At 45.8% G+C, this 22,865-nt stretch overlaps 1 protein-coding gene across 3 annotated transcripts in view; it reads left to right on the top strand.

Annotated features, from left to right (window-relative positions):
- The window catches only part of LOC138566803 (zinc finger FYVE domain-containing protein 1-like), a 730,070-nt gene that overhangs the window by 585,035 nt on the left and 122,170 nt on the right, over positions 1–22,865 (top strand). The gene's annotated exons all lie outside the window — the stretch shown is intronic.

The following is a 22,865-nucleotide window of genomic DNA, read 5'->3' as shown; positions in this document are numbered from 1 at the left end:
ATTTACTCCAAAGCCCCAACAAACTTAAAACAAAGCCCAAAGAACGGAAAACAAGCATATAAGGGATCCTTAACTCCAAAATCAACTGGCAGTAAATGTCTAAAAGGAAAAAAGTAAAGGGAGGATTTAAATGAGATGGGGCATCAGCTGTATGCAAACAAGACAGCAACATAGATCATTTGTAAGTACAGAGAAGTACGTATATGCATGTACATTTAGCCGAAAAAAACCTCCATAGTTAACAGCTGCAGCAAGTTTTCAACATCTGACACTGTTGGATGCATAGTTCATGAAGGGGACCCAGACAACCTTGGTTGGTCCTCTGTGACAAACTCACAATAATTGGGCTGCACAGAAGCTTGGAGCTTGAGGAAGATGCCCACTCTTCGATGTCGGCCCTGCAGTTGGTATGTTGAGGACCCCTCTAGTGCCTCTTCCCAACAGCCCCCATTCTCATCTTAGTCGATCACAACAACCTCATTTCCCCTACTATTAGCAAGTGTCGGGCAGACGCTGCAAGGAGCTCCCTGTAATTTCGATCCCAGAGTACTGATCATGAATGTAATGCAGATCAATAGAGAAGGAAAAGAATGTGCAAGCAGTCCGCGGGTTGAAATACTGACACAATTGCGATTTTACCATACACTTACTGTGGCATGAGTCACAAGGGGAACCCTGAACAAATGTGGGCAGCAGTTTGCGGGAGCAAGCAACTCACACGCAAACCTAAGAAAACCATGGCAGAATTGGGGGTGTCATGATGGGGCTTCCTTATTGCAGTATACCAAGTCCCCCATTTAAAGTAAAGCTTGCGAGAAAGAAAGATATAGATACAAAATAGTTGTGATCAATAGTCTGCTTTCTAGGGGCAGGGGAAGGGGTGGCAGACCCCAACATGGTAGATGCAAATATTTGCTTGTTTATTAATCTAAGCCTGGAGAGCTTGTTGTGGACGTGGCTCAGGAAGGGTTCATTTTGAAGCATAAGAAGTCTCTGTGAATCGGAGCAGGGAGGACTCGGTAATCACCTGAAACAGGGGTACTCATCATGAGCCAGAGGGCTCATTCAGAAGTGGAACCAGGAGGACTGATGGAGAACCTCAGCCCGGGGACTTGCCACAAACTGACCGGAAAATAAACCTCTGCTGGGTTCTGGAATGGCCCAAGCCAACCAAAAGAGAAGTCAAACCCCTCTAAGGGGGGAGTAGGTATCAAATCTGACAAACCTGCCCTTGGTTTGGGTGCTCGAATGACTGCATCATGAAAATGTACCCAGGAAAGGTAGGGGAAGAAATAAACTTTCGAAGGGATTGTGTCCTCCGACATATTCCTTATCTTTGATATAATCCATTCCAGCTTGCTGGCCTTGGACATTTTTTCCAGTAGAGGGCGCTATGTGTTGACGTCCCTCGAGTCGGTGTCCCTCTACAGCCTCCGTATCGGTGCCGACGTCATCATGAGTATAAATAGACTTGCACAGCTTCTGTTGCTCGGTTCCGTTTCTCCGCGCTTCGTGTGCCTCGGAAACGTAACGCTCGGTTCCATTCTTCATAAAAATCTTCTTATTTCTTCGAAAATCTAAATTTATAACGATGGCATCTTCATCCGAACCATGGACTCCACGGTCTGGTTTAAAAAAATGTCGCGACTGTGGAAAGAAAATCTCTTTAACGGATCCTCACAGGATCTGTTTGTGGTGCCTGGGATCGGAGCATCACTGTTCGGAGTGTGAGGACTGTATGTCTATGACGGCGTAAGCCTTGAAGGAGCGTAAGGGGAAGTTAGAAAGAGGTAAGGCTTTTAAAACTTCTACCCCTTCAAAAGTTTCTTCGGCTAAGTCGAGGCATTCATCTCCTCGTCGTCAAAAGAAACATTCCTAATCGAGATCTCAAAGTGGTTCTCATCATTCTTCGAGATAAAGACACTCTAAGAAGCAGCGTCATAGATCTCCCCCTCCCTCGGAAAGGGTCACCTGCCCCACGAAACACAGCTCTCTGGCTAAGTGGGAGGAATTCCGCAAAAAAATGCTTAGCATCTGAGAAAGCGGCCTCGACCCCCTCGGAGACGTCTAAAGGTGATACCCTGGGTGAAAGACCCGAAAAATCAAAACACTGCGAGTCGTTGAACCCGCCGAGTAAAAATATTAGAGCGTCATGAACGCTCGAGTAAAGGCAATAAGACTGCGTCATCGACGACGCCGTCGTCGAAGATTCCTTCGACTCACAAATCTACGTCATCAACGCATTTGTCGAAGGAACCTTCGACGCATAAATCTGTCTCATCGACGCCGTCGTCGACCCCGATGAAGGACAAGCTTAGAACTGCCACTACCTCACAGGCACCAGAGATGTCGAAAGCCTCGACCATGACGTCAAGAGTGGCATCGACAATCTCGACGACAACGAGTAGGATTCCGATCCTCTCGAGGTCATCAAGGCCTTTTCCAATGTTTTTGACACTCTTTTCAGGATTGTCAAAGCCTACAATGTCCACGTCGACAACCACAGCGTTTTCTCAGGCAGTAACAACACATTTGGCTCCTTCTTCTCTAGAAATGGGGTTTACTCCATATCTTAGGTCTGATTACTTTAGAGCCTTGTCCTCCATATATGAGGAAGGGGAGGACTCTGACAATGAGACCCTTTGGTCTGCAAAGGAAAGGACTACAATACCCATTCCAGAGGAATTAATCTCTGAAGAAAATAGGAGTCTCTACATGAGGCAAGTGGTATAGATACATCTCCAGAAGTAGAGTTTTCTAGACCAGACCCTGGAGAACATGGTGACCTACCTTTATAGGGCTCTCATAGCTAGAATAATTGAATTTATGGGGAGGACTACACCTGCACCTTCTGTTCAGCAGATGGCCTTACTGTTATATTAGATAAAGCACCCCAAGAGGATCCCGTTGTCCCTTTTCATGCTGCTCTGCAAATAAAAATATCTGCAAATTGGGAGACTCCTGAAGTTATCCCTGCAGTAAATAAAAAACTCTGCTAAATACAAAAAAATCAACTTCAGATCCTGAATATCTAAGCAAACATCCAACTCCAGAGAGTTTAGTTGTGCAGGCAGCGACTTCATCAAACAGTAAATCGGCATACCCCACTTTTCCACAAGACAGAGATGATAAAAGATTGGACGCCATGTCAAAAAAAGTCTTTTCGGCATGTATTAAGGCACTTCAATCTATCAACGCCACTTGCACGCTAGCAAGATTTAGCCACACACTTTGGGAGTGTGCTTCATCTGCGGCTGACTGTCTCCCAGAAGGGGAAGAACGGGAAGCATTCTTAAACATCATCAAGGATGGAAAGGATCCAATGTGTGAGTCCCGTCAAACTGGCATTGACTCTGCTGACAGTATCAGCAGGGCCATGGCGGCGAGTGCCACAATACGCAGGTTTGCGTGGTTGCGGAAGTCTGGGTTTGCTCCAGATGTGCAAGCCAGACTTCTAAATATGCCCTTTTTTTGACGGCACTTCTCTATTTGGAAAGAAGGCTAATGACAGCCTGGAGAAATTGCAAACACCCAAAGCAGCGGCGAAATCCCTTGGGGCTGCAATCTGGCAAACTCCAAATCATGCCACAGGTACTTCCTGGAGGAGTAAGTCCTTTCGCTTTTACTCCGCATTTGGAAAAGGCAGAGGACAGCCAGCTCAAAGGGGCCAGAGACGATTCACCTGTGGTGGACTGGGCAAAAGTACAAAATCTGCATCAGCAGGTGCTACTTTGCCCTCCACATCTGCGTCAGCCGCTTCTAAACCCCTCTGAGTTCTCCCCTCACAAGACACCAGTAGGGGGCAGGTTAACTCAACAACTGGCAGAATATTACGTCACATGCTTGGGCATTGGAGACAGTTGCCCAAGGTTACTGCCTGCCTTTCCTACACACTCCTCAGAGTCATCCACCGGGGAACAACTCTTTGAAGTTTTCAGACCCGCTCCTTATGCAGGAGAATTCAGGCCTGCTAGAGAAAGGTGCCATAGAACCGGTACCTGTAGTGGAGAGGAAAAGGGTTGGTATTCCCCCTACTTTCTAGTACCAAAGAAGGACAGAGGATTGAGACCCATCTTGGACTTGCGAGAATTGAACAAATTCCCCAGGAAAGACAAGGTCAAGATGGTAACGCTTTCTCAGATCCTTCAGGCCCTCCAGCTTCAGGACTGGTTGGTATCTCTAGAGCTTCAGGATGCTTATTTCCTTGTGCCAATCCATCTCAACCACAGGCAATACCCGAGGTTCACAATTGGCAACTCTCATTATCAATTTCGAGTTCTGCCATTTGGGCTGACCTCTGCCCCGAGGGTCTTTACCAAGCTAATGGCAGTTCTGGCTGCAAGTTTAAGGAGGGAAGGGATTCACGTCTACCCATACCTGGATAACTGGTTGATCAGAGCAGTATCCCCGAAACAAGCGCTGATCCATCTAGATTATGTTTGCCAATTCCTTCACAAGCTGGGCTTCTCCCTCAACTTCAAGAAGTCACAGATGATACCATCACAGAGACTCCAGTTCATTGGAGCAGTCCTGGGCACATCCCTTGGAAAAGCCTCGCCACCAGAGGTGAGGGCTCAAGATATTCTACAGATGGTCACCAGGTTTCAAAATGCCCAACGTCTTCCAGCCTTCGACTTTTTGAGGTTGCTCAGCCTCATGGCATCCTGCATTTTCCTAGTGCCAGAGGCTCGTCTGAGAATGAGATCCCTCCAGTGGGCACTAAGGACCCAGTGGTCACAATTCTCAGGGAGAATGTCAGATCATCTACTAATTCCGGACTGAGTAACTCGAGACCTTCATTGGTGGGCCTGTCGGGAGAACATCTTAAAAGGAGAACAGTTTTGGCAACCATGGCCAGAGATAACAGTATTCACGGTTGCTTCTCTCACAGGGTGGGGAGCCCATGCCAACGACTTGACCATCAGCGGTCGTTGGTCTCCATCGGAGTCCAGACTACACATCAACCTATTGGAGCTGAGAGCAATCAGACTAGCGCTGAAAGCTTTTCTGCCATCAGTATAGGGAAAAAATGTCCTGATAATGACGGACAACACAGTGGCCATGCACTACCTCAACAAAAGAGGAGGCGTAGGATCACTGCCACTGTGCAGAGAGGCAATGCAGCTCTGGTTTTGGGCAATTCAAGAAGGAATCTCTCGATCGGCAGTTCACGTAGCCGGAGAGAAGAACTTGACGGCGGACGCTCTGAGCAGGCAGAGCACAGTCTCCTACGAGTGGGAACTAGCTTGGGAACTAGATCTTCGCCCTTTGGGGAACCCCTCAAGTGGATCTGTTTGCCACCAGCATCAACAGGAAGTGCGATCAGTATTGCTCAAGGGAATTTCCCCCGAGAGGAGCTCTAGGGGACGCGTTCGTAGTGGACTGGGAGTATCCACTTCTGTACGCGTTTCCTCCAATCCACGTCATTCCTCAAATGATCAGGAGGTTGAGAAGATTCCGGAACCCATTATCCTAATTGCCCCGGATTGGGCCAGGAGAACGTGGTACCCGGATCTTCTAGACATGTCCATCTGCCCTCTGATTCGTGTTCCGCAAAGAGAGGATCTTCTCTCGCAGAAGGGAGGTCAGGTTCTCCATCTGGATATCAGAACCCTCAACCTTCACGCCTGGTTTCTGAAAGGTTGAGATACAAGGATTGGGACCTCTCGGATGACGTCATGGAGGTATTGTTTTCAGCCAGAAGGCCAGCAACAGACATTATACCGCTGCCGTTGGAACAAATTTTGCAGCTGGTGTAGAGAAAAGAATATTGAACCCTTTTCATGTAAGACAGCGATGGTGTTATCTTTCTTGCTTTACTTAGCAAATTCAGGTCTCCAAGTTGGTACGATCAAGGGCTACCTCACAGTGCTGTCAATCCTTAAGCGTACTGCTGAGGAGCCTTCATATTTCCATTTACCCTTAGTAATTCAATTTCTGAAAGGATTAACTAATGTTTATCCCCAAAACCTTTTCAAGTTCCATTGTGGGACCTAAACCTAGTCTTAACGTTTCTGATGGGTACCCCTTTTGAACTTCTTAATTCCTGTTCATTACGGTTTCTCACTCTTAAAACACTTTTTCTAGTGGCTCTAACTTCTGCCAGAAGAGTGAGCGAATTACAAGCTCTATCTTGCAAACCTCCTCATACAATCTTTCATAAAGATAAGGTTGTTTTCCAAGTGAAGCCCAATTTTCTCCCAAAGGTGGTCTCTGAATTCCACATTACTCAGAAAATAACTTTCCCCTAGTTCTATCCTTCTCCCCATCCAGGGAAAGAGGAAGAGAGATTACACAGGCTAGATCCAAGGTGTGCCTTAACGTTTTACATTAGTAAACTTGCAAGCATCAGACAAGCAGACCAATTGTTTGTAGGATATACAGGGCACAAATTAGGTTTGCCAATTACAAAACAAACCATTTCAAGATGGATTATTTAAACTATTATAGAATGCTAGAAATTGGCAGGAGAAGAGCCCATTCGTATCGCAGCCTCTTCTGCTCTCCAATGAGGAGTTCCAATTAAGGACATAAGTGTGGCTGCCACATGGTCATCCGCACACACACTTACCAAATTGTACAGCCTTGATTCCTCCTCCTAGCCAGGAGACAACATTTGGAAAAGCTGTGTTGCATTCTGTACATCTTTAAAGGGAAACATTTCATTTTTACTCCCGTCTCCTCTATATACCACTGCTATGGGAGTCTATCAAAGATAAGGAATACGTCGTAAAACACAATCCCTTCGAAGAACAAGTTACTTACCAAACTGGTAACGTTCTTTCGATGGGATATTCCTCTGACGTATTCCTTATCGCCCCTCCCATCCATCCCTGCAGTAAAACTTCCCTTGTAGTTGCAGCTTACGCTCCTTTAAGGTTACTAACCAATTAATGCAAAGAAAATGTAAACTTCAAAACGGAACTGAGCAACGGACGGTGCGCAAGTCTATTTATACTCATGATGATGTCGGCGCAGATACGGAGGCTGTCGAGGGACACCGACTCGAGGGACGTCGACGCGCAGCGCCCTCTACTGGAAAAAATTTCCAAGGCCAGCAAGCTGGAATGGATTATATCAAAGATAAGGAATATGTTGGAGGAATGTCCCATCGAAAGAACGTTACCAGTTTGGTAAGTAACGTGTGCATCTCTGAAATCCAAGCATCCAAAGCCCAGTAGGACCAGCATTGGCCTACAACCTTTACAAAGGGTTAGGTTCCAGGGACCGTACAACAAACTGTTTGCTCTTCCAGTGCATTGTGTATAAGCTTGCTTGACTTTCTCTGACAAACCAAGGCCCGTATCCAGTGACGCCACTACAAGACCAGACTATATAAACTCCTGCATGCACCACTGTGGCAGGGGAAAGGAACGGATGAGGGACAGGAGAAGACTGTTCAGGCAGCAGAGTCCTTTGCTACCATCCGTATTTTTGTAAGATTAAATGTGTTATCCTTACAAGATAGACTCTTGGCCTTATTTCCCTAGAGGGGTGTATTTATTCTGGTGTGAGCGTAATTAGGGACACCCTTACAATTAGGCACACCCTTACAAGTGTTGACATTTACATCTTTACATCTTTCCCTGTACGTTGCGAAGACCCATACCTAGTCATCGGGAAGGAGTTGCGCCCATCTATAGCAACCGGTCCCCTAAATCAAAAAACATGTGTTTCCTGAAACGGTTTTATTAGGAGCCATTTTAAAAGACATCCTCTCAGCTCACTACATCGGGGTGTGGCTCCAGAGAGAAAGACAGGCCAGTAGTGAGACTTCGTAACGGATGATACTCGAATGAACATTCAGATGCGAGTATATTCTTGTAAGAGATAACAAAAAGGGGACATGTATGTATGACAGTATGACAGTATGTTGGTATGAATGGATGAAGTACGAGGTCAATGACATAGATTGAATAGGACCTTTGGTGATGTGTTACGGTATAGATTGGCTAGGATTTCAGGTGATGTGTTAAGGTATAAATTGGATAGGAGTTGGGCTATGTGTTGAAATTGTCGCGTATTTCTGTTTTTCTACTTTTTATAATGGAAAAATGGAGCCTCCGCGTATAAAGACTGAGATGAAAGGGAGCCTCGGCGTATAAAGACTGAGAAGTAAGGGATCCACAGCCATAACAGGTTGAGAAGGTAGTACCACACAGTATTCCTTTATGACAATAAAAGCAATGGGCTCCCCTGCATATTAAAAAAGCTGGGAAGGTGGCACTACAAGGACATGAGGATAATAAGTAGTGGCTTGGTATATGGAATGGGCCTGGATTTTAGTGAATTATTTTTTTATTTTTTTGCCGTGTTTTGTGGTGAAAAAGGGTGGATGAGTCGGTGTGTGTGAAGTGGCAAAGAATAAAGGGGGGTGGGGGAAGAAAGTGGCGTAATCTGTATTTTTGTGTAGCAAGCGGCAGCGTGCACAGCATAGCAGTAAGGTATAAGTGAAGCATTAGGGCTGCATGCAACATTATGGGGGAAGAAACCCCAATAAAACACATGCATAGACAGGATAGATAAATATCATAAACAATGGGTATTGGAAACAAAGGAAGTGGGGGGTGTCCTGTTCCTGGTCGGAGCAGGGCTCCCATAGCAGAAACATGCTAGAAAAAATGTTAATCTTTTTAACAGCAAAATAGAAGGGGGAAAAATTCCAAAAAAAGATGAGGTTCTAGATCTCTGCCGATTATTCGAGGATATGGAAGATCAGAAAAATGAGAGAGGTCCAGTGTAAGGGGATATACCCCGTAACGCCTAAACCTGCCGTAGGGTATACAGATAAAGTATATAAGCCTCCAGTGATAGAGAGTGTCAACAACAGGATTATCAGAATTAGTAACTAGCGGGGGAAACTAAAGAGCTTTTGCTCCTTCACCTCCATATAGCCCATCCACAAACGCTGACATGCCTGTAGCATCAGTGTACCGAGGGGGTTCAAAAGCAGATATAAACAACGCGTTAAGAGCATTGCGGGAAAGGTTGGTCAGGTTACAAGAACCTGAAGAAGTACCACCACAAATAAGGGTACCAGTGCAAAAAATAGGGGATTGGAAGTCGGGAGAGTTTTTGGTTAGATTCAACCCTGGGGCAATAAGAAATGTTTGTGTTGAAAAAAGATGGGGAGAGGGTATGGACGGTCCTGGGACAAGAAGTAGAACAAGCAAGGAAAAAAGAATGGGAAGATAAAGGTGGCAGAAATAATGAAGTGGCAGGGCAAGAAAGAGATCAAAGAGAGGAGGCGCCAAGAAACCCATTCCCGCCACAAGAGGCAGTGAGGAGGGAAGAGACCAAGGAATAGACCAGATTTAATGGTGGTAGTACAAGATCAGAAGAATACTAAAAAAGGAGTAGAAAACAAAATAGACATGCAGATGCCTCTTATACATAAAGGAGTAGGGTTAATGCAGTATGTGCCATGGCCTCAAATGGACAAAATAATTTGATTAAATCTCTTCCCCAGCTTGCAGCCGGAGCCAGTAAATGGATCTATGAATATGAGAAACAAAAAGCAGGGGTAGCCTTAGCACTAGGAGACCTTAAACCTTTACTGGTCCCCATAGTTGGGGACCAGGCTGGGGACATATGGACAAGGGCTGGGTACCCTGGGGTAATTCTTGCAGATAATGAACATGATGGAGCAGCCTTTAATGAAGTAAGGGGAAGGGTATTGGATGCCCCATACGAAAGATGTACCCAGATACCCCTGATTTACATTCTTTAATGCAGTGCACGATGGGTGATAAGGATCCAGTTAGGTTTATTCTTAAATTACAGGAAATGTGGAGAGTTGAGACAGGAGGGCAATGGGACCACTCTGTACCATTTTTCTATTTTATCATAAAGAGAGGTTTACCAAAAGAGGTCCAGAAGGCACTAGATAAAATTGTGAGAGTTGAAGCCAAAGGGTGGGCAGTTATACAAAGTATAATAGTCCACCATTGTAAGAGAATCAAGGAGCAGGACAAGGAGACCACTCAAAAGCAGCAAACGGATGAGGCAAAACTAGTGGAAAAGAAACTAAATAAGTTTGTCATCCAAGTACCGGTGATGGCACCGGCTTAGGGGGAAAGGACAGGAGACCAAATTGCGGCACTATGGGGTGAATAAGGATAGGGACAATGGGGAGGGGGGGACAGTACCCCAACTCACAGTAGCAGTACGAAGGAGCACCAAGGGGAAGAGGAGGATTTTTAGGAGCAGGAGGCTTTGGGGATAGGACCCCGGGGAGGAGGATTGGGAACATCACTACTGGTACTGCGGGAGATGAGGGCATTTCGTAAGGGAATGCAGAAACAGGCCTGAGATGGGATTTAATTATGGGCCATCACCACCAGGGCAGGGATTCCAAGGGCCTCAAGGAATGAGACACCAGCAATTTGGGCGAGGGGGTCAAAATCAGTTCCCTTATGACAGGCTAGGGCAACGTGGGCAACAACCACAGCAGGGTGAGGGAACACAGTTCAACAGGGTGACAAGAGGAACAGGCGCCCCGATCCAAGGAGTTACAATAGTGGGCGGCGGCCCTTTTTTCTCTGGAACAAAATACATATTCTGATTAGGACAGCCCACAGAGAGCACTTCTGTGTCCAATCCTATTGACAACCGCACACCCTGAAGAGGAGCCCTTGGTGGAGGCAGAAATGGTAAACAAGCAATTTATATTTATGGTAGATTCCGGGGCGACTAAATCATGCATCATGCATTATGGAGGGGAACTTTCCATCATCGGTTAAAACTCTTGACACGCGGGTATTCTCTGGGGCTATTTCTACGGTTCCATACACTGAGGAGCTGGATATAAAAGTGGGAGGGAAGGTAGTATGAGTCCCCTTGTTATATTCAGAGAGTTCCCGTGTTAACCTGTTGGGTAGGGATCTGTTTAGTAAACTAAATGGAACGCGAGCAATGGTAATCAATGCAATGGCAAGGGACAGTCGTCCGTGGGGTTTCTGTGGTCACGGACATATTTGTCTATGGTATCAAGATAGTAGCAAAAGCAGTGCCTCAAATTGCGACATAATGTTGGCGAGTGCACACAGATTTTATTTTCCGACCCATGGTGCCACCCGAGATGGTGGCAGGGACAATATTGTCATTAGATTTTTAAGGACTAGTAGTGTCCGACAAGAGAGTAGTCTTGATTGGAACACACCAGGGCGGTTGCGAGTGGCGCACAGTACTATGTCTAGACCCAACAGTACGATTGAAGGAAATTACTTATTTGAGGACAGTGAGCAAGATGCGGAGGTAATTTCGGAAATCTGCATCCCCTGTGGTGACATTGTGCAATATAGGAAGGTACAGTGCCTCCTGATGGCAGTGCTAACCCGGTCTTTATTTTCTGAGGAGGACATGCGATATGTGCCAGCACAATTATTATTATTTTTTTTTTTTTTTTTTTTTAAACCTGTTTAAGGTTTTTTACAAATCTGTGCTGTGGTGAACTGTGTTTGTGCTACTTCTAAGAAATTTGACCCAGAACTTAACTTAAGAACTTAAGACACCACTCTCGAATTTCCTTGAGGGTCTCTTGGTGCTGTTGCAGGCGATGAGGTAATGTCACTGGCTTTTGCTAGAGCTACTTCCAGAAATTTAGCTGCCACTCTGAACCATCTAGTGCAATCGCCTGCGATTAACCGAAACCATATTGTCTCTTCGTCGAGTGTGAACGGGCACGTGATGAGTGGTGTCAAGTAAGCCCTTCTTTCGTGCGCCAATCCAGGACATGAGGTGAGTAGATGACGGACAGATTCTATTTGGTCAACTAGACCACAGACCCGGCAGTGAGGAGAATTTACCAGCGCTCTTTTGGCCAAAATTTCTCTCGTGTGCAGAAGATTCAGGCGGGCCCGTAGAAGAGTTTTTCTCAGCCCTTTTTCGGGAAATTTTTCGCAATATTTCAGCGGAACCTTTGGGCGATTGTAAGTAGGTAGCAAGTCTTTTAGGGATGTGTACGTTAGGATTTTCTCGTTAGTACGTATCCAGTCTTGTTCTAAAAGTTTTTGCTTCACGCGCCCAGGATTTGAGATGAGGAGATCGTCCGTGCAGTGGACTTCTTCTAGTTTCTGTCCAATTTTCTTCGCCCAGTTGGTGAATGGTGTGCACTTCCCGTTTTCCAGTTCGTTTTCTAATATCCGAAAAATCGGCAGAGAGTCAGGGGTTTGTATTTTCCTGTAAAGTAGAATTGCGCTTTGCATGACAACTGAGGCTAGTGAAGGAAGGCCAAGGTCACGCCGAATGGCTGGCATGGGGGCTGACGTAGGAAGCCCCAAAACCGATTTCCATAGAAATCCTTCCAGTCTCAGCCAAAATTCGGCAGGTAGAGTTAAGTTGGCTGCCATGCCGTATGTTATGGCCGGTACTACCTTAGTTTTGTAGAATTGCAGTACCGGGGTCCAAGAGAACTTGCCGAATTTTTTGTCGACAGCTCGAGATTGGGCTGTCAAGTTCTTGATTTTTGACCATAACGAGGCTTGAAGTGAAGTGTCGTTCAAAGTGTTGTCTAGTTGAATGCCCAGGTACTTAAACTCGTCTACTACTTCGATTTTTTCTTTGTCGAGAAACCATGCCGGACGCTTCTTTGTCTTTTTTTTGCTTTTTGAAAAGGACAGGATTATAGTTTTGCTTTTGTTTATTTGCAGATTATTTTCTTCCATGTATTTGGCCAAGTTTGTTAGCTGTCTCTGAAGGCCCACGGCCGTCTGGTCAATCAGAATTAAGTCGTCGGCGTACCACAGTCTCGGTACTTTAGAGGTACCCACTTGCGGTGGGAAGGATCTTACTGAGTTCGCTGAGTCTTGAAAGTCTCCAATAAACGAGATGAACAGAGCTGGGGCTAATGGGCAGCCCTGTTTTACTCCCCGTTTTGTAAAGATTTGCTCTGAGAGTGTGCCTTGTTGGTTTAGGCGGACTCTGAGTGAGGTGGTTTCATGGAGTGCCATTACTGGTGCGAGAATCGAGTCTGGACATTTCCAGGTGGCTAACTTGGTCCACAGTCTTTCTCGATCTACCAGATCAAAGGCCTGGGACAAGTCCACCATTGCCATGTGGACCTTTCCCGTGCCCTTCTTTGTATTTGCTTTTAGTATGTTCAGGAACAGTAGGTTGATTGACGTTCCTGCTCCCTTCTGGAATCCTGTTTGAAACATGTCGGCTGCCGGGGAGGCGCTGGCCCAGACTTTGAAGTGGCGGAGGAGTAGTGCTGCGAAAATTTTCCCTATGACATCCAGTAAGACAATAGGTCTGTAATTGGCGGGGGTGTCTGTTTCCTTTCTTATAGATGGGCACCAGTACAGCCTCTGTCCACGTTTTGGGAATGTCTTTAGTTTTCTGAATTTGAGTAAATATTTCGCCAATTGCTTGCGCCCATAGTAGTGGGTGTGCCTTAAGGTCAGTGTTAGTCAAGCAACCTGGCCCTGGCGCCCTTGAAGATTTGAGTTTGTTGATCGCTTCTATGATGTCCTCGACCGATGAGAGAGTGATCCATGAGGAGTCTGAGAGGGCGGGAAGATGTAGTGACGGAGAGGTAGGGCAGCGGTATAACTCCGTGAAGTGCTGAATCCACTTTGACTCTGGGACACAGTTTGCCAGCACGTTTTCTTTCTGCCCATTGATTGATTTCAGTAGTGACCAAAAGTCTCGAGTGTTCCTTGTGGCGCAAGTGTGGAGCATTTTTTCAGCGTCGTTTTGGTACATGAGCAACCGGTGCTGTTTTAACCATGATTTGTAAGACTTTTGTTCTGCTTGGTAATTAAGCCATGTTTCCGGCGAGTCAGCTCTTATGGCCGTTTTTTTCAGTTTAAGATTTTTTCATTTTGTTGCCACTTCAGTGTCGAAAGAATGCATATGGATCGGTTTCCCTGTTTTTGTTCCTGCAAATTTCGTTTTGTGTGCGGCCAAAAGTGACACGTATTCTGGTCGTCTGTCGCTTTTGCTCTTTGTTATTTGAACGGTTTTCCTTGCGATGTTGGAAAAAATGTCTTTTACATTTTCGGGGGTTAAGCGAAGCCTGTTTTGTTGTGGGTTAGCTTCCACTACTGCAGGGTAGAAGGGTCTTGATGGAGCTGTTCCGTTCCATGACATTTTTAGAAGGTTGTGGTCACTTTCCTGCGTTTTTACCACCGTGAAGTCAGTGAAATAGGCTATCAGCCCTTCCGTGATGAATATGTAATCCAGAGTAGTTGTCGAGCTCAGTCTTTCACACGTAGGGATTTGTGATTTTCGATCTTGGAGTGATGATACATTGTGGAAGTTCCTTGATTTCATTAGGAGGGACCAGGCTCGACCTCTTTCGTCCATCATTGAGTTTGGGCTTTGTTTGTTTTTTACTCTCCCCTCACATTTGGAGTTCAGATCACCGCAGATGATGATGTTGGGTACTTTCCGCTCCACCGTTAGGTCGTCAATTTGGTTGGCGACCATGGTGCAGAATTCTATAGTGCTGGTTTTCGCCGGGTTCCAGTAGAGATTTATTATGCCTAACTCCGAGTTTGTCCAAGCATCACTGGTTAAGTCTTGATGGCACCATGCAGCCAACGTCGTCAGCATTCCGTAGCGCTCTGCTATTTTCCCTTTTGGAATAATCCCTGAGCCAATCCGGATAGCTGTTAGTATGCCTCCGGAGGGGCGTCCTAGGATGGATTTGCAGGCGGGCGAGACCTCTGTTACGTATCCGTCCATGGCTGGTTTGTGGACCAACCATGTTTATTGGAGGCAGATCAATTCAAACATACCTAAATTTGTGTCGCTAGGCGTTGTAAGATGTTGATGTCCTCTCGTATTCCACGAAGCCATGTTTAGGGAGCATTTTTGTAGAGGGTTTAAAGGACCGGTGTATTGTTTCTCCGTCGAATGTGGTCCTTGGTTTTGTTGCTATTTCTTGTGAGTTTGCGCAAAGGTTTCCGTAATCCATTTCCATGGGTTGCGTGCTGGCGTTACGTTTATTTCTCTTAGTGGTCTGCTCTCCTTTGTGAGTTCCGTTCTAGATGGTCTGGTTTCTCTTTTCTCGTGGTGACTTTGTGTTTTTGAAGCGTCGTAGTTGTTAATTGGAGTCGTAGTTTGGTTTCTCCGCCACCACCTTTCGTCGCCGTGTGCCGCATTTTGTTTTCTCGGAAGCCTCTGTGCGTAATTTTCTCTATGTCGCTCCCTATCTCGATTTAGATCTTCAGTTTTTTCTTTTGTCGGCTTGATGTTTTCCTTCGATTGTTTCTGAAGGCAGTGGATTTTTAGGCCCATTTTTTGGAGGTCCTTTTGCACATCGGGAGTTAACTCCAATGATGTTTTTCTTCTTAAATGGAGGTAAGCTTTTGCTTTGTGTTCCCGGTGGTAGGGTTCGACCAGTGTGAAGTCTTCCGTTCTTAGGTGGCTGAGTGTTCCTATTTTCCCCAGTCTTTTTAAGACTGTTCTGCGGTTTAGGACCAGGTAAGAATCTTTAGATGATATTTGTTCTAGCTTGAAGATTTTACCCCCTTCAGAGGTCTTGTCTTTGTCTGAAGCAGTGTCCTTTTTTGCTCTTTGATCCTTCGATGACTGAACTCTGGCAGGATAGTTCAGTTTGTAGTGTTTCTGGTCTCGGTCTCTGTGAGGCTCATGTCCAATGTATACGTGAGTCTCCTTTAAGTTTTTCAGGGCTTCTAAGGCAGTAGATGGAGAGTTTGAGCGAGATTGTTGTCTAGGCGGCTCCCTTGATGCCTCGGGGTAGTTTTTTTTCTTATGTTCTCGGATAGGTTCATCTTTGGTTGATGGGTTTGTTTGCGTTTGTTTTGAAGCGTCGTTGAAGTTTGACGGCGGTGGAGAGTCTAGTTCCCTTTCGTCAGGGTACAACGATATGTTTGACAAGTCTGAGCATGAAATTGAGTCTACCCTTATTCTGATTGTGTCTGTTGCGGTCAACTGCTTCGAGTTTGTAAGTGTGGAGTTCGTTGTCACTTCCCCTTGGTTAGCTCCCGTCTCTATTTCCTCAGTAAAATTTCGATTTTGAAGGATTTTTTGAGGGGATTCCTTAGGACGCAGCCACACCGAGGGTTTGCTGCCGTTTTTGGTCTTTTCTTTGACTTTGCCCCTGGCTGTGAATTTTGAGGGGGACAGTAGTGCTAGTGTAATCTCGTCAGTTTTATGTTTTGGAGGAATTTTTGTGAAGATTGGGGCAACTTCTTTGATCTTCTCGGTCTGTGTGGACTGTGTGGTTTTGGTTGGTGATTCCACATTTTTATGCTTAGTGCCCTCTTTCTTTAGTAATTCTGACATCACAGTGTCTATTTTTTCCTCCCACTTTGAATGTGTGGAGTTCGACGTTCTTTCCATTGCTGTGAGATATCCTTCCACGTAAATTAGCTTGTCCTTTAGTTCACTAATCATTGCTGTATTATCTTTCAAGGCCTCGTGTATTGATTCGTACAGCTTTGTGAAAGGGTTTAGCACTATTGAAAATGCAGACATCACTGACAGAAGATCTTTTTTCTTTGTCGATGGAGAGCCGTTTTCTGACATGTTTGATGTGTTTCCGGGGCGTCTGCTTTTATACGGGGTGTTTGAGTCTTTGGCGGCGTTGAGTGGCGCGAATCTTTCTGAGAGTCTTCTTTCTGCAGTTGATACATTCGTTTGGGGAGGCTGAGATGGATTTTCCGACGATTGGGTCAGGTTCCCCGAAGTATGCGGGTTGTTCCACACATGATTTTCTTGTTGTTGGCTGGGGCGGAAATTGTGGGTCTGCTTTGGTCCCTCTAAGGTGAGCACAGGAGTTTGCAAGTTTGCGTGTGGCAGCTTTGGGAGACTAAGGGAGACTTCGGGGAGCTTGTTTGTTTCGTCTGACTTCTTTTTGTTCGGGTCTTCTTCTCTTTCTTCTTGCTGAGACAGTTCAGGCGGCACTGGTCTCCTTTGATTCAAGTCTCCCCATTTCGTGGACTCATGGTCGGTGAGAGCGTGTGCCGTCTGAATCCGTCCTTGGAGATTTGTGTCAGTTTTTCTGGCCTTGCCCAGTGGAGATTTATCTTGGATAGCCTCTAGGATTTCGGCGTCTGATAGCTCAGACTCTTGGCTAATCTTTCGTTTATGTTGCTTTAAAAAGTAGTCCTTTAGGTTGCTTAGGTTTGTCAGGGTCGGGTTACCTTTGTGCCCTCCTAATGGTTTAGAGGTGACTTTTTTTTCCAGGGTCTTTGATATCGTTGTTTTCTCCCTTATTACATTCAGATTTGGGTTTTCGTTTTTGCGTGCAGTCTTTTCTCTCTGGGGTGAGTTTGTTGAGACTGTGTCGTGTTGATCGTTGTCGCTCAGCTGTGTTTCAGCCAGTACCAAAGGCGTGCCTTCTACTGATTTTGATGGTTGAGGTCTCAGGTGTTGGTCTGGGTCCTGGACTGGGGATTCGTCCTCTTCTGGGGACCCTGTGGAGCCCACGGACTGAGTTACTACTGACTGATTTCGGGCCTGGTCAGGGACCGTGGTGCTGGTTGTTTCTGGTGGTGAGTACCCCTCCAGCCCTTTGTTCGTGAATACATCGTCTTCGGATTCCGTGTCCCATGTGGAAGTTGGGGTACCTCGCCTCGTGGTTAGCTGGGCCTTTCTAAAGTGAAATCTCTTTTCAGGGTTCGTCTGATAGGCTCGACTCAGATGGACCTGAGCCTGAACCTTGATGGCTGTGTCGCGTGAGTGTTCTTGCGCTGCGGCCGCCTCAGCGCGCATCGCGCTGCTGACCGGCGTGATTGCCCGATCTGGGTTTTCCCCGAGTTTCTGGGGTGCTGATTGAAGCTGACATGGCGAGGTGTTTGAGGCCTCCAGGTCACTTTTCCCGTCAGTGGGTTGAGTGGATTGTAGTTGAATCGTGTTTGTCAAGGCATGCTCTGCAGTACCCTGCCGTGCCCACCCTCCGATGGTCACCGGCAGGGGGTCGCTCGCCGAGACGGTAGTCAGACTGGGCGACTGGAGTTGCTCCGTTCTTGCTGTTTGGCTGGGGTGACAGTGTGAATTTCCAGTTGTAGTGGCGAGACTTTCCCGCCCTTCTGCTTGTGTGGTGGGCTTCGAGTTTCCGTGACCGGGGTCAAAATCACGTTTTTTAGGAGTCGTAGATGTTATTGACGCACGTGCCTCGCCCTTCCATTGCCTGTCAGTTGTTTTAGTACTGGGAGGGCGATCTTGCAGGTTCTCTTGGTCTGTTTTGCTGCTGCTGCGCAGTCGGCGGCTAATGTCGCCCTCCATGGGTGATGGAGGAGGCATATGTGTAATGAGTGTGATGAGAGGGTGACTGCGGGGTTAATACGATGGAATAGGGACTACACGTGTTCTTTGCCTTTCTTGTGCTGCCGCAGCGCGCCTAACAGTCGCTTAACAGTCCCTGGGCTTTACTCCTCTCGGGCTTAACGCCACAAGGGTGGTAGCCACCGGGCTTTGAGGGCGCCCGAGATCACGTGATGGCGTCACATGTCGTGTGTAGCCGGGGAGCCCCGCCTCCTCCAGGAAGCGCGGCGAGTCTGCTGTCTGTGGTTACCGGTTCGCTCTGCCGGTTCAGTGAAGTGAGGTAAGCACGTTTCTCCTTGCAGGCAGTTTTGCTACTGAGTAGCACCAAATATTTTAAATGAGCAGATATTGTAAAGAATGGATTAAAACGGGAAATAAAATGCAGGCATGCAGATAACCCCAGCACAATTATGGACTGTTAATCCGCATGATGTTGGGTTACTGAGAGATGTGACCCCATTATAGAGTACATTGAAGTCTGGAGCAGTACTCCTGAGGGTGCATTAGTACCCGTTGTCAAGGGAAGCAGAGAAAAGGATAAAAGGCACTATTAAGGCTCTATTAGAGCAAGGGATCATTGTGCCATACACGTCCCTGTGTAATACGGCCATATACCCAGTCAAGAAAGCAATGGGTGTAGTTGGAGGATGATCCAGCATCTACGTCCTCTTAATGACGTGGTGCAGAAGAAGTTTCTGGTAGTTCCAAATCCGGTGACAATCCTATGTAGCATTCCCAAGAAAGTGACACACTTCACAGTGGTGGATCTGAAGAATGCGTTCTTCTCAATCATTCAACCTGATTCATGGTATCTCACTGCATTTACGCATGGTCAACAGCGCTTCGAGCACACGAGATTGCCTCAAGGTTACTGTGAAAATCCAAGTATTTTCAATAGAGTACTGCATGCCGACTTGGGAAATATTCATGTGCCTAGCCCAACAATTATCCAGTATGTGGATGATCTACTGTTATGTAGTGAAAATGAACAACGGTACAGGAGGGATTCTGTTGCATTATTGCAATTGCTGGCCCAAAAAGGGTACAAAGCAGAAAAAAAGAAGCTACGATACTGCCAAAAGGAGGTACTATACCTGGGGCAACTTATATTTGCAAATGGGGGAAAAATAACCAGATAGGGTGGCAGCAGTACGTGCCACTCCTAGACACAGTACTATCAAAGAAATGCAGCAGTGTTTGGCCTTGTGTAATTCTTGTAGGGCATGGAACCTAGACTACGCAGCGTACACAAGGCTGCTGTTACAAAGGCCCCCGAGAAGGACCGAAGACGATAAATTGTAAATTGGAATAACCTGAAGAAATGAATAGACGATTTGAGGACTTGAAAGAAGCTATCTGCACGTCCCCTGTTTTAGCAACTCCGGATTATACGCAGGAGTTTTACTTATTTTCCCACTCTGATGCACAGCTCATGACTGCAATATTGACCCAAAAGAGCACAATGGGCCACAAGCCATTGGCTTATTATAGTGGGATGCTCAACTCAGTCATGCAGGGACAGTTGTCATGCGAAAAAGCACTCGCAGCGGCTGCATTTGCAATAGAGAAAAGTGCCACGATTTTCATGTGGTGCTCTGTTACCTTGTTTAACATTCACTATTCACCATTTTGGAAAGGTCTAAATTGACTGTGACAACTCAGAGATCCTCTGTATATGAGGTTATAATATCCAAACCTCATAGACGTATAGTAAGGTGTAGGGCGGTAAATCCCCCCACATTTTTGACAGAGGCACCCACTGATGATGACCTGTGAACGCATGACTGTGCTACATACGAGGGTGGGGAGGAAGGTAAATCTAAAGCTAGAGACAGTGCATTGACAGAAGGGGAGACACTATATTTCATCAACAATTGACCAGGAGACAAGACTGAGGCATATAGGGACGGCAGTGGTGCATGGTAAAGGGAGAGAGCATGAAGTTTGATCATGAAAAGATTACCTATGCACTATTCAACTCAGGCAGCGGAACTTGTCACTCTCATTGAGGCATCGAGAGCCTCCCAAGGGCAATGTGTCACTAGCTACTCAGACTCAGCATATGTCATGACAACAGTGCGTGCGGGTCTGTCTGTGGAAGAGGAGAGGGTTTTGGAGGGCAGATGGCTCTCCAGTGAAGAATACAAGGTTGTTGGAAGAACTGATTGAAGAGTTATCATGGTCCTCTGCTGTGGCAGTCGTCAAATGCGCTGGCCATACTAATGGCATGGATGAAATCTCTAAGGGCAATGCTGCTGCCGACCAACTGGCCAAGTTGGCAGCCTATTTCCCCAGATACAATAACAGCGAATAGTGACCACCCCTGTAGAAAGCCAGACCACAGTTCCATACACAGCATTGCCCATATCACAGATTATAGAGTTGCAAGGGAAAGCGCCTGAGGAGGAAAAGGAGCTATGGTTGCAAAGGGGATGCAAACAGTCTCTCACTGATTTATTGTGGAGGCAGATGCATTTTGGGAAGGTGGTGATGCCCCAAGAATTACTCTGTGGCATTTGAGCTACTACATTTTCCCACAGCTCCAAACAACATATTGAGGCAGATAATCAGGAGAACTCGTTTTACCAAACCTCCAGGAGAGCATTTAAAAAAGGCAATACATTGTCTGACATTCTGAACTTTCTGCAGAGGGATGACATTTAAGAGTTATATTACCTCGCCCTATGGGGCCGATTCGTGAACTGCATATAGATTATGCTGATGTGGTCGAAAGGTGCAATGGATGTGCTCAATTTACCACGCTCTGGCTAACAGCATTGTGGAGAGGAACAATGGTCTTTTGAAGAGTAAACTGTCAAAATTGTGTTCCACGTTAAAGAAAAACTGGGTACACTATTTGCCCTTGGCCCTCTTCACTTTAAACAGTCTAGTAAGGACCACCATTTGACACCACATGAAATGGTCACAGGCAGGTCCATGCAAACCCCCATACCCACTGTGCGGAAAGAGTCTCTCCCCTCTCGCCTTCTCTCCCGCTCTTCCTCTCTCCCTCTTTCTCCCTCTCTCTCTTTCTTGATGACCTTTTCTCTCCTTTCCAGGGATGAGCAAGGATGCCTGACCAACGTGTTTAAACCTCTCTGTTATGTAGGTATAATTTTAAACAGAATGTAATTTGTTCTAGAAAATATGTATTCTGCTTTTTTGGTATTATATTGTTTTGTGTGACACTGGTCGTGGTTGTTAGAATGTATGAAGGTATGTCTGTTATATGGGGTGGCCATATAAAGGGGGGGACAGACGGTTAAAAAATGTTAGTATGAGTATGCCTATGATGAAAATAACCAAACAATGTCTCACCTTTTGCTGGAGTCAAAAATGTGGGTACTCCCTGCTTTTTTGTTAATGGGGGGTCAATCTTGAAACAAAAGGGAAAACTATAAAGTATTAAACGCACACCTCAAGATTGGCTACATCTCTCTTTGTCCCCACATGAACAGCAACCCAGTGATACGTTTAACTACTTGCTTATTTCAGTAGATAGGCAGAATCTCCATGAAAGGTAACTACAAGAAACATACTCAATTTTATTAACACATCATAAAACACTTAAAACATATGATCAATCACATAAACACATTACCCATGACTAAATAACCACGTACAGAACAGTTCTTGCATACAAATAAAGTGTATGGTAAGACAAATTATTGAAAACAGAAATTTAGGGTAAAGAAGTGGCATACGTTTCTCCCCTCCTATATTTGTTAGATATTAATGGGGATGCAATTAGGTTATACCTATTGACAACTCTCCTAATTGCAATTCACATTTTTCAGTCATATCAATGACACATAAGATTTTTGGGGGAAACTGCTACTGTGGAATTCCAACAAAGATGTCGGAAGCTAGATGTTGGTGCTTCCTCAAAACGTCGACATATGTTTCGGCCTTCATAGACCATACATATCTCTAGTACTGTCAGTCTGCTGTTTACTGAGGCCATCATCAGGACAAGTTATTTTCAAACTAAAATTAACTTCTAACCCCAGTGATCGTGTCTTCAATTTCGATCTGTTGTCCAACGTGCCAAATTAGGGACTTGAGCTTGTACTTAAGCCGACTTTTTTGTTCAAAATCTGTCGCTTTAGGGGCCCTTTGGTTACCTGTGATTTAGTTTCACGGTATACGAAGAATATTTCTTGTCATTTTCTTACATCTTTTTTTGAAAACCTTTCTTAATTAGGCATTCAATCACACCTAATCGCAACAGAAATTAGCGGGCTGGTGTCACGACCCTCGCCCAAAACTCCCTCTGGTAAACCCATTGGCCAGGTGGAGTCAGGACTCGAGCCTCTAGAGCCTGGCATCCTCTTCAAAAGCCCTTGTTAGGGAGAATTCTCTGTTTAGGCTGAATTTCCTAACCTAGTGAGTCCCCCAGCAGCTTTGCTGGATTTCTGGAGTTTTGTTTTTTTCTCCTGCCAAGAGTGAGACTCTTTTCCTCACACTCTTGGTCATGATTTGAGGGGTTCCTTTGACTGTTAATGTGTTTTATGGGCTATGGGGTCTTTTACTCCATAGGGACTCATGTGTTTTTACTATGTGTGTTACACAGCACCCTCATTGCAGTGACACCGGGGTGTCATAGTGACACCCCACTGTAGACTCCA

Source organism: Ambystoma mexicanum, chromosome 2p (assembly GCF_040938575.1).
Source record: "Ambystoma mexicanum isolate Mex_15411 chromosome 2p, UKY_AmexF1_1, whole genome shotgun sequence".
Lineage (NCBI taxonomy): Eukaryota > Metazoa > Chordata > Amphibia > Caudata > Ambystomatidae > Ambystoma > Ambystoma mexicanum.
The sequence above is the reverse complement of the archived record's forward strand: the minus strand, read 5'-3'. Positions and strand labels throughout refer to the sequence as shown.